Here is a 16,134-nt window from a genome sequence, read left to right as displayed (position 1 = left end):
TTTAACAGGCTCTGAAAATCAACTGGCAGGTCTGCTATGAGTCAGTTCCAATTGAGATGCTTAAAAATAAGTCTGAAAAGCATTTCAACAACCACGCTCATTTAAAAAGGAGAAACCAAGGTCCGAAAAGCTGCAGAGTCGCACAGAGGAGACCAGGTCTCAGGAAACGGGTGTGAAGCCAGCCCAAGCCACACAGGCCCGTGTGCTCCGCATTTATGGCTCTGGGGCCGCTGGGGGACACCCTCGCAGTCCCTGTCTCTGTCTCCTGCTCTTTAAAGATTTAACTTTAATTTGCAATTTGGAAATGAAGCCTGGTGAGACTAGGAAATAGGTTCATGCCATCTCCCACCCCACACCTGGAGCTTCAGCTCAGGTGCAGTCCTGCCTTCTACCACCTCCTCGCCAAAAGGTCAGCCCAGGGCAGTCCACTGGGAGAGAGGCTGAATCTCAGCGAGGGGGAAGGGTCCTGGCGAGGGGCGTGTTCACTGCAAGGGGCGTGTCCAGAGGGGGTTAGGGTGCCCGGCGGGGGCGGGGCCTGACCATGCGGGGCGTGGAGAGGCGGGGTATGATTCTGCGGGGCGTGGAGGGGGCGGGGTATGACCCTGCGGGGGCGTGGAAGGGGCAGGGCACACGCCTGCGGGTCTGCGCACCGCGGGGTCCTGTCGCCCCCGTGCGTTCAGCGGGCACCCTGGCTGGGATAAGCCTCTTGCAAATCTTTGAGCCGGTACCGGCCATGCCCGTCGGTGCAGGTGCAGTTCTGCAGGGGTTGCCCGCCTCCGTGGGAGGCAGAGGCCTGCGGGCAGGGAAGCTGTCTTGACTTGTCCGCTGTCGCGCTGGGGTCCGGGAGCTGGCAGCGGTGAGGGCGCACACCTCACCCGAATCAGTCACATGGCCAGCAGCTGGCTCTGGCTGGGATTCTAACCAGTGGGGCGAATTCGGCTTGTTTTCTTTTAAAGATGAAAGGGAAGCAGTGGGAGGCTGGGTTAGCCCACCAAACCCTACAGCTGGCATGTAGGAGACCAGACACGCCGCCTGGGCGTCCTGTGCTCTCACCCACCCTCCCTGCCCACCCAGCCTGGAGCGGGCGCACTTGGGGGAAGGCCTGATCAGCAGCTTGCTCCTGCTGCCTACTCAGCACCTCTCCTCCTCTCTCCCCCCAGGCAACCTCCCTCCGCAGACGCCCTCCCTTCTGCAGCCCCTTCCCCCTGTGAACTCCCCTCTCTCTGCTTAGCCCCCTCCTCCGCAGCCCCCTCCCCCTGGGCTGCCCCCTCCGCAGTCTCCTCATCCACAGCCGCCCGCCCTCTGCTCTGAAGACCTTGTGCAGCTCCTCTCCCCTGCGCAGCCCCATCACCTGGGGCAGCAGAGAAGGAGCGAGACCACGTGGACATGGCCACCCTGTAACCAGGCAACGGTTCCAAGACGCTGCCTCTCCTCCACGCTGCCTCCTGCTTTATTCAATATCCACCAGGAGGGCAGGGCTCTGGGGAGCATCCCAAATGTCCTCAGAAGAAATTATTCTTGCTGGGAGGCCTGTGGGGACATCTAATATTCCATGTCTCTGAACGTGCCCCTCAAAGTCCTGGCCTTGCTGGTTTGGGGATCCGACGTGAACCTGGATCTCAAGCTTGGCTTGGCTGGAATTTGCTGTGTGCTTGATGGAAAGGGTGTCTGGTAGAGGAAACGGTGCAGGAGACCAGCATTGGGAAATGGGGTGCCCATCTCAACTTCAGATCAATTCCCTGGTAGAGGGAAGCTGTGCCCCAAATGCCTCCGATCTTCCAGCACTGAGGTTCAGGAACCCTGTGTTTTCCAGCTTAGAGGCCGCCACCTGGTTACAGAATCCTGCGCTCCGCAATTAGGTAGGAGATTGAAGGGGAGACCAAGTTTATTGATTGTCTACTGTTTCCCCGCTTTGCCTCTCGGACAAGGCTGACCTTGAACTGTGAGTGACTGTGACAGTGGCCAAGCTCAATGGAGACTGGGAATGGAGCTGGATCGGACGGGGATCACTATTACCTGGAGTGAGCTCCCCAGCATCTAACAACTACAACAGGCCTCTGAGAGAGAAAAATTAACAAGCTATATGCAATGCCCATTTCACAGCTTGGAAAACAGAGTCAGACAACATTTTCCTCTAGTCTCTACTTTTACCATGGGGAGGCAAAGGTACTCTTTCCAGGGTCACAGCTTGCTTGGCTCCAAAGTCATCTTGTGAATTGCTTCAGGGAATGTTGAGGGCTCTATGTACTTTAAATTCAGTACTGTTTGGAACCCAGATCTGCTGCTTTCTGAGCCGTGCCGTGTCTCTCATTGCTGTCAGTCGGGTCTGACTTACAACTGACCCGGTGTTTCCAAGGCTGTGAATCTCGTCAGAGAACCCTGCTTTCTCTCTGGGAGCAGCTGGTGGATTCAAGCTGCCAGAGAGATTCAACCTTTGGGTTAGCAGGCCAGCTCCCTATGGACTATATCAAGAGAGCCCCTTGCGCCTCTGTAAATCTACATTTAAAAATCACCCCAAACAGAAACATCAACAAGCCCATTGCTGTCAAACTGACTCCTAGTGACCTGCCATCTGGTTTCCAAAGCTATAAATTTTAACAGAAGGAGTCTTCCAATCTCCCTCCCATGGGGCAGCTGGCAGATCTATTCCTGTAATTTAACAATTGGGGAAATGTAGTTAAGATTCATGTCTGCCTTTTAAGAGCAAAGTGATTTAAGTGCCAGTTTCTTCCTCTGTAAACTGGCACTTCAGGATTGTTGAGAAGTAGAAGTCATTTTTGTCAGGTCTTGAGTACAGTTGTGGGTAGTATTACACAGCTGACTCTTGAACAATATTGAGTTTAGGGACACTGACCCTCTGCATAGTCAAAAAGCCACAGGTGATGCTCGTCAGCATGTACTGGAACTGCTTGAGCTCAGGTATTGAGAGGATCCACTTAACATGCCAAAGGTTAGCTCCTCTCTGTTGGAAAGACAGAGCAGCTCACAAGGTGATCAGCAACCCTTGAACTGGCAGCAGCAACAGAAAAAAACAGAAGCTAGAACCAAACGTGTAAGTGGGCCTGAGCAGTTCAAACCCACATCCACTGTAAGTGTATTGGATTTTAATAACAGGTGGCTTTCAGATCATAACAACATCAAAAGTAGGGCTCACATCATATTCCTTTTTGTTGCTGTTATTTAAACTTCAAAACCTAGCAGCTCAGCATATTAATGAGCTTTTGACAAATGCAAACATGAACTCATGGTACGTTTTGTGGCACCCACCATCACGGACAATACCATCTTCCGCTCAGCCAGGACTGGACTGGACCAAGTGTGTCCCGCATCCTGCCTTCCCGCCCCTCTGTCTTCTCTTAGGGAAGTTGTGTGCTTTTCTCTGTGATGTGAACCTACGATCATTGTGGCCCTGCCCTGAAGATTCCTTCCCAGGTCTCAGTAACTGGAATTTCTGTTACACACGTGCACCTGGGAAACAAGGGGAAGACTGGCTAGCAGTAAATCTCAAAATTGCTCTACCTGAGAGCAAGCTGAGCTCAGCCAACCCTGCAGCTACTGGCAGCTCATGACAGCCCGGTATGTGTCAGAAAATAACTGTGCTCAGGGGTGTCCAGGGACTGATTGATTGGCAAATGGTCCTCAGGCGTTTCTTCTGAGGCACCTCTGGGTGGCCCCAAACTTCAACCTTCCCATAGCAGCCGAGTCTGTTAACCATTTGCACCACCAGAGATTGCGTATTTTTACCACTGTTTCTAAACCTTACAGTCTCTGACTCCACCTGTCTGTCCTATCCCTCCAGCCAGCACCTATAATACTCTCAGGACGTGGGCTGGACATACAGGAGGGACCCAAGAGGGTCAGCTCTCTATCTACATAGTCGGGAAGATAGCAAATATCACAGCAGAATTGTTATTGTTGTTGTTATGTGTCGTTGTGTTACCCACAACTCACAGCAACCCTATGTACAATAGCTCTGAACCTTGCCCTGTCCTGAGCCAGTCTCACTGACTCCAATACATCTAATCCCATTGCCCCAGTTATAGCGTCAATCCATCTCATCCAGGGTCTTCCTCTCCTGCATTGTCCCTCCATCTTTCCAAGTATAATGTCCTTCTCCAAGTACTGGTCCCTCCTGGCCACATGCCCAAAGAATGCGAGACAGAGCTTCAAAATCCTAACCTCCAATAACAAACTTGGTTTCACCCTCTCCAAGACAGACCTATTTGTTCTCCTGGCGGTCTATGGTATGTTCGATATGTATGTTCAATACTCCTCTCCAGCATCACATCTCAAAGGCATCAATTATTCTTCTGTCATCTTTATTGCATTGCCCAGCTCTCTGATTGAGTAGCAAGTAACTGAAAACACCATAGCCTATATCAGGTGCACCCGTAATCTCTAGACCAACATCGTACAGCAAAGTTGGCAAGCTCTAGATGTCTCCTAGGTTTTAAGAAGAACTGCAATGTGAAAATACAGCTTCTCCCCTTTCCCTCTTAACATACCAGGGGCGTTCCTGTTTCAGTAGCTTGGGGCCCTGTAGGGAACACGAGGACAAGGCTATGTATCCATAAACGGCCAGCAGGGGGCGTGCTAGACTTGGGAATGAGTATTGCAGGGACCAGCTGGGACTCTTCCCGTTTCCAGTTCAGAGAAAATAATTCACCAGGGAAATAAGAAATATGCTAATATTCAGTTGCTCTGAGTCAGAACCCACTCAGTGGCAAAGCATAACAGCTATATTTATTGAGCTGCTACAGCAACATGCCAGGTACTGTGTTCAATGCCTTATACACATTGTATTATTTACACCTCAATTTGGGTGCTGTGAGCACCTCTATTTTACGTAGCTCAGAGAAAATTAATTGATCAATGTCACCCAGTTATTCAGTGGCAGTACTACAGAGGACCTTACATCTTGTGTGACCCTGAGTTCTCACTTCTCTTTTTTTTTTTTTTGGCCTTAAACATCTGCATTATTAATGTGTAAACCAAAGGGCTTCAAGGCTTCAAACTTCAAGCCTCTGCCTGCCACTAAACCCTAGGCCAAGCCTCGAGGGCCTCTCTTCGGCTGGGGCCAGGGGGGCAGTCCTGCATGTCAAACACAAGCCAAAAAAAGGACTAGACCCAAAAACTTGCCATTACTCGAGCGCTGGCATGAGGACCACGATGCTCAGGCAGCAAGAGGTCACAGAAACCCTGGGTGGAGCCATCCAGCAAGGAAGGACATGGCCGCTTCCTCTCCTTTCTCCCTTTTGGGGCTTTAAGCCCTCGCCTACCACTAAAGACAGAAAGTTATGCTACCAGGCCGAAGGTGGGTGGTTCTAATCTGCGGCCCTCAGGCCCGGCTCAAATTCTTTTTCTGTTAAACATTCTTCTAGGTGGTATAGCACTGGTCTGTGCATTGCTGTACAGAGGTAACTCGTGGTTGCTGTGATGCTGAACACTGCGATACTGGTGTGCCAAATGTGATAATGGTCACCCATGGTGGACAGTGTTTGCTGGAACTTCCCAATTAAAAACAAGCCTGGAAGCAGGAGCGGCATCCACTTCCAAAATGGCTTGCCTCCGAAAACTCTATGAACAGTGCTCAGGCCTTTAGTTCATAGGGTCGCTATGAGTCATCTACGACTCAATAGCACCTAACAACAACAAACCAAAGGGGTTTTTTTATACGCCTAATGTTCTTCAGTGTTTTCATATGATCACTTCTACACTCAGTGGATGGGCTGTCGAGAACTAAGGGCTTTTCCTCACCTCACTCAGTTTTAGGGGTGATGCCCCTGGAAAGTGGCATTCCTAGAATGAACAAAGACTTTTAAATCAGACTCCTTGGCTCCACCGCTCACTTGCTGTGCGATGGTGGGAATGGCATTTCCCTGTGCCCCTTCCTCATGTCTGAAATGGAGTGAGCCGTTGGAGTGAGATCATATTATGTAACACAGGACCTGACTTGGTTCTGAGTAAGTGTCCCCTGACTGATGGCTTTTCTGCCTAAAATTTCATGAGCAGTACGTACCTGTGAAAGATGTAGAATTATGTCATCCATCGAGCTTTCTACAATGGGGAAGTGTTCTGTGCTCAGTGGTGCCCAATACAGCAGCCACTAGTCAGGTTAGAGTGAGCTCTGGTGGGTAGGTGGTTAAAGAGTTGCACTGCCAACCCAAACACAGGAGATTCAAATCCACCAGCTGCTGTGTGGGAAAAGATGGACCATCTCCTCCCAGGTGATTTACAGCTTCTGAAAACCCATTGCAGGTTCAGCTACATATTGGTTCCAATAAATTGGAGTTACAGTAGATTTTGAACACTTGGCATGTGGCTGATGCAAATGAGGATTATAAATTTCACCTCATTGTATAATAAATTTAGATTTAGTTAGCTGCGTCTGGGTATCAAATTGGACAATGCTGATCTTAAAAGCTTCTGAGTTCAAAGTCTGTCTACCCATGGTAGCCCTAGGGTATAAAATCTGTTCTACATTCATAGCATACTTAGCAAGAGCTCCACAAATTTGCATTTGTCAAGAAGAAATAGAAGAGAATGGAAAAGCAACAAGCAAAGCCATGTTCTTCATTCAAGTAATGATGCTCAGGCTTCCCCAGAAAACATTTCTCCGTCAGGGATCAGCACCCTTACATTCATGCCTGGCTGTTACTTTACTGCCCTTTCAAGCCCATTGAGGGAAACCCATTGCCATCAAGTAATTTCCATACACAGTACAGGACAGGACAGAACTTCCCCACAGGATTTCCAAGTTCAGGGCTGCCTCATCCTTTTTCTCACAGAGCAGCTGGATTTGAACCACTGACTTTTCAGTTAACAGCAAAATGTTTTAACCACCATGCCACAAGGGCTCTTCCTTTCAAGCCGATATTCTTTAAATAGTTGTTCAACATTTGTTTCGTGAAGAGAGAGAACAGGCTTATTTTCTAGTTAATAAGAATTATGTTCCACATAAATTCCCTTCATTTAGTCTTTGGTTAAAGAAATCAGTGCTATCAACAAAATCCTTTGTCTTCTCCTTGGCCCCTCGCTTCAATTTCCTTTTGCAGTTTTACAAGCCAGATCACTTCTTGGGAAGCATTTAAAGGTCTAACAGGTAAATAACAAAATGACTAGCCCCCAGGAACTGGCACTACATCTTGTGTTTCTTGGTTCTCAAATGTCATTTGTTTAGACTGGTTCTTTAGGTGTGGTCTCTAGACACATCTTGTGGTCACAGATTAAGAAGCAAAAATCCTCAACATCTAGGACTATGCTGGCTGGTGGTATTTCCATCTGGGAGTAATTTCTACTGTGACCGTATTGGGGCCAATTTGCAACCCCGCCTGTTGTGAAAACTGTCTGTGAGGAAATCAAGTTAAAGGGCAGCTCATTTCCAGGAGGGTTGCTGGGTGATAGACTCTGCCACCTACTGAAAGTTTGGGGGTTCAAGTCCACCCACAGGCATTTTGGAAGAAAGATCTGGTCATCTCCTTGTGGACAGATTGTCCGCTGCAAGCTCAGGTACCAGTTCTATGTTGACACTTCATGTGGGCTCCCATGAGTTGGAGTCAACTTGAAAGCAACTTTAAAAGAAAAAAAAATTTCCAGAGCGTTCCTATGGTGTCTTATGTCCCCGGTGGACTGACCCTGAGCAGCTGGCACAGCTCCTCCTGCACTGACCTCGTATAATGTGTGGTCACTCGTGTTGAGAGCATCCATCCTCTGTGCCTTCTGCTGAGGACAAACTCCTCACTCCTCACGGCTTGACTTACGTGCTCTGTGTGGCTCACCTACATCCCTGAGACAGCTGTGAACAAAGTCCCTTGACTTTTTCTATTAGCATGCCTCAAAGCCCTCCAAAAACACAGAGCATTCACCATTGAAATGACACACTCTTTTAAAAAGCCTTATATCTTACCATGTTGTTGTTGTTGTGCACTGTCAAGGTGGAACTGATCCATACCTGACCCTCCAGAGGGTTTTCAGGGACAGTAGATTGCATGGGAGATCCGTCTCCCATGGAGTAGCTGGTAAGATTCAAATCGCATGCCTTTGGGATGGCAGCACAACTTCTTACCATGAGGCCACCAGAGGTCCCTTATCTTATCATATGTTGTTTTTGTTATGTGCTGTTAAGTCATATACAGTTCATAATTACCCTAAGAGCAAAAGATCTGAACGCTGTTCCATCCTGCGCCATCCTCACACTTCCTGACATACAAGAACCCATTGCGGCAGTCACTGTGTCAATCCACCTGGTTGAGGGTCTTCACTGTGTCAATCCACCTGGTTGAGGGTCTTCACTGTGTCAATCCACCTGGTTGAGGGTCTTCACTGTGTCAATCCACCTGGTTGAGGGTCTTCTCCTTTGCCAACCCTCCACCCTTCCCAGTATCATGTCCTTCTCCAAGGAATAGTCCCTCCTACGAACATGCTCAAAATATGTGAAGTGAAGCCTCATCATTCTTGCCTCCAAAGAGCACTCTGACTGCACCTCTCCAAGACATAGCTGTTTATTTTTCTTGGCTGTCTATAGGATGTTCAGTGGTCTTCTCCAACACCACAGCTCAAAGGCATCAATTCTTTTCCTGACTATTCTTTTCATTGTCCAGCTCTCAGATACATAGCAAAATAATCAGAAAGACTATGGCCTGAATCAGACGCGCCTTAGTCTTCAAACTGACATTATTACTCTTTAATAATTTAGAGCGATCTCTTACTGCAGATTTTCCCAGTGTAATGCGTCTCCTTATTTCCTGACTGCTGGTACCAAGAGTGTTAATTGTGGATCCAAGCAAGATGAAGCTGTTGATAGTTCAATCTCCTTTCCATCCACTATGATGCTGTCTATTGGTTCAATTTTTTATTTTCATAACAACCAAGTATAAGCTGGTTGGTAATTCCCCCTCCTTAATTAACACTTAGCTGTGGGCTGGAAGCTTCTTGTTTAACCAATCAGGATCAGGTGGGTGGCCCTTTGTATTTAAGTCAGTTGGGCCTAAGGGCCTGGTGTAATTTGTGTTGGGGGAGAACATTGCCCTAAGTAATATAGCACTTGACTGTCAGTTTGCTGTACTGAGATAACTTGGGGTTGCTGTGATACTGAAAGCTATGCCACTGGTGTGTGAAATGCCATAAAGATTACTCATGGTGGACAGGTTTTGGGTGGAGCTACCTGATTAAGACAGACTAGGAAGCAGAATGGGCCATCTACTTCCTAAATAACAAGCCTTTGAAAATCCTATGAACGCTAAAGGAAATTACTTATTATATAGCATGTTGAATTTTGTCATGAAGGTACCTTGTTAATGGGCTGCAGATCTGAACAATGAAACTTCCTCCATTTGACTGAAGAACAGGGAGATGATTGAATCTAGCTCCTTATGTATTCCCATATGTCTTCCTAACAAGAAGACAAATATTCTCACCTGGGCCAATTGGCAGCATCATGATAGATGGAGAAGAGATTGAAGTTATTAACAGTTATAGCTTGCTCAGTTCCACAGTCAACACAGCACCAGCAGCTAGGAAATCAAAAGATGTATTGCACTAGGTAAATCTGCTGTCGCGGTCCTCTCCAGAGTACTGAGAAGCAACGATGTCAATCTAGAGACTAAGGTGCACCTTATCCAGGCCCATGGTTTTCACAATTACTTGCTATGCCTCAGAGAGCTGAACAATGACTAAGGATGACAGAAGAATTGATGCCTTTGAGTTGTGGTGCTGGAGCAGAGTCTTGAACATACCATGGACTGCCAAGAAAAACAGGTCTGTTTTGGAGGTGAACCAAGTTTCTCTTGGGTGACTAGGATTTTGAAGCTCAATCTCACATACTTTGGGCATGTGGCCACAAGGGACCAGTCCTTGGAGAAGGACATCATACTTGGAAGGGTGGAGGGACAACACAGGAAAGGAAGACCCTGGATGAGATGAATTGATACAGTAATTGTGACAATGGGGGTAGGTGTGTTGGAGTCAGCGAGACTGGCTCAGGATAGGGCAGGCTTCAGAGCTGTTGTACAGAGGGTCTCTATGAATCACAGATGACTCAGTGTCACACAACAACAACAACAGTAACATCTCCCCTGGAGTTTGGGTGTCCTTCCCCCATCACTCCTCTCCAGCATTCAGCACCTGGGGCAGCTGTGGTCACTCTCATTAGGCTTCATGGTTACCAACTGCTGCCCAGTCAGTGGATCCCAGCTCACAGTGACCCAGGTGTGTCAGGGCAGAACTGTGCTCCCCAGGGTTTTATTTTTTCAAATTTTGGGTTGGGTAAAAGTTACAGAGCCCTCTAGCTTTCTGTTCAACAATTTGCACATACTTCGCTTTGTGACATTGTGCAATCCCCTCGATGTGGCCCTGCTCCTCCCACTTCCTCCCTGGGGCACCATAGAGTTTTTCAGTGGCTCATTTTTCAGAAGTAGATTGTGAGAGCTTTCTTTCTTCTGAGGCACGTGTGGATGGACTTGAACTGCCAGCCTTTCTGTTAACCTCCAAGCTTGTTAACCCTTTGCATCATCAATGGCCAGTGGCTTAGCTGTATGTGGTCTCATTGTTGTTGTTGTGTACTGTAGAGTCTGAACTGACCCATAGCTGACCCTCCAGTGGGTTTTCAGAGACAGTTAATTGCACAGGAGGAGATTGCCCATCCTTCTCCTGTGGAGCAGCTGGTGGCCTTGAACCATATGCCTTTGGGATGGCAGTGCAGCTTCTTGCCACTAGGCCCCCAGACCTCTAGGTAAACGTTAGCAGAGCTCAAAGCACCCACGGCTGCCATGATGTGTTTTACTTTGGTCTTTGCCGACCAGCTATTGAAGTGACACCTCCCACCTGGTGGCTGAATGTGGGCTTTCATGTCATGTTTATGACCTTCTTGATGCCAGGGCTGATCCACAACCTGAGTGCTCTCCTACTCCTCCTTTAGCCTTACCTGGTCAGTCTGTGGGCCCATTTCAAGATAAAAGGCCTGTGCTCTAAATCCCGAGAATGGAACACAAATGGGAGGATGTCAGGGACCGTGGAGAGGAGGAAATAAGGAGTAACTGATAGGTGGGCACGGTTTCCTTCCAAGAAGAGGAAAATGTCCCATAACTAGCTAGAAGTGGTGGCTTCACAACACTGTGGCAGCGCCAAAAGGCCACTGAACTGTTTCCTGAACTGCGCCTCAGTCCTAACTGTTGTGTTGTTGTTAGGTGCTGTTGAGTCCCGGCCCATGAACCGCAGATTGAAATCTTGCCCTGCCCTGCTGCGTGTGCACAGCTGCCCTACACGCCTGCCCATCACTGCGGTCGTGTGGCAATCCATCTCGTGGGGGGACTTCCTCTCTTTCACTGACCTTTTCCAGCACAATATCTTTTTCCAAGGACTGGCCAGTTAATTTTATGAGCTGCCCTCCTCTCCTGGACTGAGTTTCTTGGGTTTCCCTCCCAGATCCATCGTCTGCCCTGGAATTTGACTGTATTCCTTGAGGGTGTCCTTGGGTCTCCTTTGGGTCCCTCCCAGGAGGATCCCTGGTGAGAGATGTAAAGGAGAGTGAAGACAAAGAATGGAAGTGACCCCTCAGCCCTTCCTCCAAGGGGGTCTCAGAGTCTTTAGCAAATAAAACTTTCTACAGAGTTTAAAAAATGTTTCAGAATAATAAAAGAAGATATGTTGTTGTTGTTGTTATGTGCCGTCGAGTCGCTTGCAACTCATAGCGACCCTATGTCCAACAGCCCTAAACTCCGCTCTGTCCTGTGCCAATCACACGGTCTCTGAAACTCCCATCCCAATTATCCCAGTCACTGAATCAATCCACCTCATAGAGGGCCTTCCTCTCCTGCGCCGTCCCTCCACCCTCCCAAGCATGATGTCCCTCTCTAAGGACCGGTCTCTCCTCACAACATGTCCAAAGTAAGTTAGAGCCTCAGAATCCTTGCCTCCAAGGAGCCACCCGTTTAACCCTCTCCAGGACAAATCTGTTTGTTTTCCTAGCAGTCCATGGTATTCTCAATACTCTTCTCCAGCACCACAGCTCAAAGGCATCAATTCTCTTTCTATCCTCCTTGGTCATTGTCCAACTCTCTGATGCATATCAGGTGATTGCGAAAAGAAGATATAGAGGGACTTAAGGAAAATATGAGAAATCCATTTATATAGAGGAAGGAATATTTTTAAAAGGACATTTAAATTTCTTCTTTAACTCAATAATTGCTGAAGAAAGGTGTTTAGCTTCTTGTGGACTGGCTGTAGATTTGAACTGCTGACCTTCTGGTGAAGATCTGAGTGTTTAATCCCTGCATCACCAGGGCTCTTTTTATGATCCAACCTCTCTAAGATTATTTATCTCTCCTTCTAAACTTTACCTGGGTTCCAAATATTGCTGTTTCTTCCCAGCCTGGTGCTCCTAGGGCATTTGTATCCCTCCCTGCCTGCCTCCCATCCTTTCTTCATCCCTTCCTATTTGCCCAGTTGTGTCTGTTCTGGTAGAGTCAGACTGGTTAAAATCTCAGTCCAGCTACGCATTAATTATATGATGTTACTTTCTCTAACCTTTAATTTTCTCATCTGTAAAATGGGAGTAATGAGGAGGTTGTCTTTAGGATGAAGCAAGATCTTAAGATGCTGTCTGCACAGACGAGACACTCTATCTTGGATGTCTGTGAGGCATTTCCGTGTGTGGCTCCTTCACCTCTGACTTCTCAACCTGAGTTCCTGAGGCGTTTTCCTCTCTTTTCTGGCTCACGCCTACCTAACTTCCTCAAGATCCTCATGTGACCTGGAGATCCCTGGACTTCCAAGAAACGTGCAGTCAGAGGGAGCTCTGCTGGCCTAATGGTAAGGAGTTGCTCTGTCAACCCAACAGCCTGTGGCTTGGATCCACCCGTTGCTCCTCAGGAGAGAGACGGGTGCTTAACAGACTCTGAAAACCCACTGGGTGGGGGGGAGGGGCGTCTATGGATCAGTTCCAACAACAAGAAGTATTGGTCGACACAAACTCTCCTATTCCATTTGTCTTCCCTCTCCCTGGCTTGTTATTCCCATCTGGTTGCTGGGACTCGGAGTGACCCCTGTGAATCAGAGCAGAGTCGGCTCCACAGGATTTTCAAGGTTGTGACCTTCCAGAACCTGCTCGCAGACCTCTCTTATGTGCCAGTGGGTGGTTTTGAGCTATCAACCATTGCTGTTATTAGTGCAGCGTTCAGCTGTTCGTGCTACTCAAAGTAATATCAAAAAGAAGCTTTAAACTGGGTTTGTTGTGTTTGGTTTGTTTTTTGTTTTTTTTTTATACTCTGGTGGCCTAGTGGTAAGAAGCTGTGTTGCAATCCCAAAAGCACATGGTTTGAATCTACCAGCTGCTCTGCCGGAGAAGGGTGGGCAGTCTCCTCCCATGTGATTAACGACCTCTGGAAACCCGCTGGAGGGTCAGCTACCGGTTGGCTCTGACAGCACACAACAACAGGACTTATGGGGGACATGCCATACAAATAAGCATAACAAGTGGGAGTGAGCCCACCAGGAGAGGGAGTCGCCCTCATCACGCGTAATAGGCTCAAGAGAAGGTTCTGACAGCAGCACACGTGAAGGCTGGGGAAGGATTTGTGGTTTTGCCATGGATTTGATCAAGATTATAGAGGAAGTAGTTGAGACAAACATTCAACTTAAAGCTTTAGGAAGATTTGTGGCTATAAGTTCTCCATGATCTATCTGATCCATTTAACACTTAGCATTATTGCATGATTAATTTTTTTTACCTCTAAACTCCTGAGAATTGAAGGATCCAGATTAAGAAGAGAAGATAGGAATAAAAATCATCAAGGAGAAAACCGGGCTGCAGTTAGGGCACACTGACAGCTGAGCTAATTTTCTTGATGCTGCGTTTATTTCGTTTTCTCTTTCAAAATTTTTCTCAAGAGTCCTCCAAAATAGCAACTTATGCCAATTTGCCTTCCCATCTAATTTTGCTTTAACAATAGTTGGGAAAGCACAACCAGATGCTTTCTTTAAAGAAAGAATTCAACCTGTTGACATTAGTGTCAAAATTAGCACCAAGTTTCCAGAAAATCATCCAGTTCATAATTAAGCTGATGAATCTGCCTCTTGACTCCTCTGATGAGGCAGTTGGAGCCTGAACCCTGACCTGGCCTCAGGGAAACCACCAAGCTACTCTGTTCTTTCTCCAAGTTCCCTAGAGAGCCAAGGCCTAAACAGAGATGCCTGTTTCAACAATTAAGCCTTAATTACCTAAGAGATGACTGCCTTACCTCCAGGAGGGGGAATCAGAAAGAAGGTTAAAGTTCCCTCGGATGGTCATTCTTAATTATAACATACCTTCTTTTGTAAGGAGCCCTGGTGGTGCTGTGGGTAAGTGCTCAACTACTAACCACAGGTTAGTGGTTCAAACCCAGACAAACAACCTTTTAAAAGAGAGACCTGGGGCAGTTTTAGGAGGTTACCCTTTGCAGACACAGGCTGCGTGCAGTCAGTTCTTGGGTCTCAGAGACCTGGAAGTTGAGAGCTTCTTTACACCCCAGAGACTGTGCCCACTGGCCTTTGCTGACATCACCATTTCACAAAATTAATATATTGAGTTCACGTCAAGCACTATGGGTACCGTTGGGATTACCGCAAGAAAAAAAGAAAGAAAGCCGAGAGACGCATGAATGCTCTGAGAAGGCAAAGATGATTGATCTGAAGGCAAAGTTCTACCATAAGCAGTGTCATGCAGAGAAAATAGAAATGAAAAAGATGACTTTGAAGATGTCTGAGAAGAGAAACAGTAAACAGAGGATGATGAGTAGACTCAGTCAGGCCCAGTGGCTGCCTGTCTGCTGGACAGAGAAGGCCGGTCCCGAGCTAAAGTCCTTCCCAAGATGATTAAACAAAAGTCCAAAGAGAAAGGGGTATATGTAGGGGGAGAGGTGCAAGGTCACTCTACCTAAAGTTCATACCCAGGGAGAAACAGAGATATTAAAGGTTATTCAAACAGGTAAGAGAAATAAGCGTGAGAGAGGATGGTTACTAAAGTCTGCCTTGCTGGAGATGGCTTTACAAACACCACCTAAATAGGAAAGATTCATCAGACCAGTGGGCTTACATTTCAAGAAGGCAAATGTAACACATCATGAACTCAAAGCCATATTTTGTCTGCCAATATGGTGTAAAGAAGAGCCCTTCGTCCCCACTATGTACAACCTTGGTGTTGTTACCAAAGCTACCATCACTGAAGTCAATGGGAGTGAGTTGGACCTTGTGACAGAAGGAGGCAAAGTTATTTGTGAGACATATACTCAGGTTACCAACAGTCCTGAAAAGAATGGATACATAAATTCTTTCTTATTGGTTTAATATCACTTCCATACAGGGAACTCTTTTTAATAGTTTTCTACAAACCAGTCAGAAAACTGACATCACCAAGTGCCTCCACCAAACAGCCTTACATGACCTTCAGTCATCAAGTGGAGTCTATGTTTTCAAAACTGTTTCCTTTATACTTGCTACATATACAAGAACATAGGCAATAAGTAGCACTGTTCTGTGTGGGTTTTTTAAAAATACAGTCTGTTTTTTCCTGAGCTAAGTAAAAAAAGACCTCAGATTCAAACCTTCTGTCTAAACCCAAATCCACTGTCACTGAGTCAACTTCAACACCTAGCAACCCCCAGAGTTGTAATCTTTAACAGCTGAGAGCTCTGTGGCCTAGTGGTAGGAAGCTGCACTGCAATATCAGAGGCACATGGTTCAAATTCACCAGCTGTTCCATGGGACAAAGAGGGGCAATTTCCTCCCATGCAATTAACTGCCTCTGAAAACCCACCAGAGAGTCAGCTATGGGTCAGTTTTGACTTCGGCCCACAACAACAACAGTCTTTAACAAGGGAGATCTGGTGTCCTAGTAGTTAAGGAACTGCACTGCACTCCCAAAGGCACCCGGTTCAAATCCACCAGCTGCTCTTCTGGAAAAGTGGACAATCACCTCCTGTGTAATTTTCTGCTTCTGAAAACCCACTGGAGCGATGGATCCGTTCCTATTTTACAGCACACAAGAACAATATAACAAACATAATAGAAATAATATCAAGAACTCAAATGACATCTGGACTTAGATTAAGATTGAAAATGGAGTTAGGGGTCTGTCTAGAGATTGCAACCTTCCGCAAACCA

The 16,134-nt window shown here is 47.1% G+C and overlaps 1 pseudogene; it reads left to right on the top strand.

Moving 5' to 3' along the window:
* Positions 1–541: 541 nt before the first annotated feature.
* On the top strand, positions 542–15,318 carry LOC102867599 (annotated as a pseudogene).
* Positions 15,319–16,134: the final 816 nt, after the last annotated feature.

The sequence above is a fragment of the Elephantulus edwardii genome, unplaced genomic scaffold, assembly GCF_000299155.1.
Source record: "Elephantulus edwardii isolate Elephantulus edwardi_28Jun2011 unplaced genomic scaffold, EleEdw1.0 scaffold00132, whole genome shotgun sequence".
Classification (NCBI taxonomy): domain Eukaryota; kingdom Metazoa; phylum Chordata; class Mammalia; order Macroscelidea; family Macroscelididae; genus Elephantulus; species Elephantulus edwardii.
Note: the sequence above shows the minus strand (reverse complement) of the source record. Positions and strands in the feature narration are given on the sequence as shown.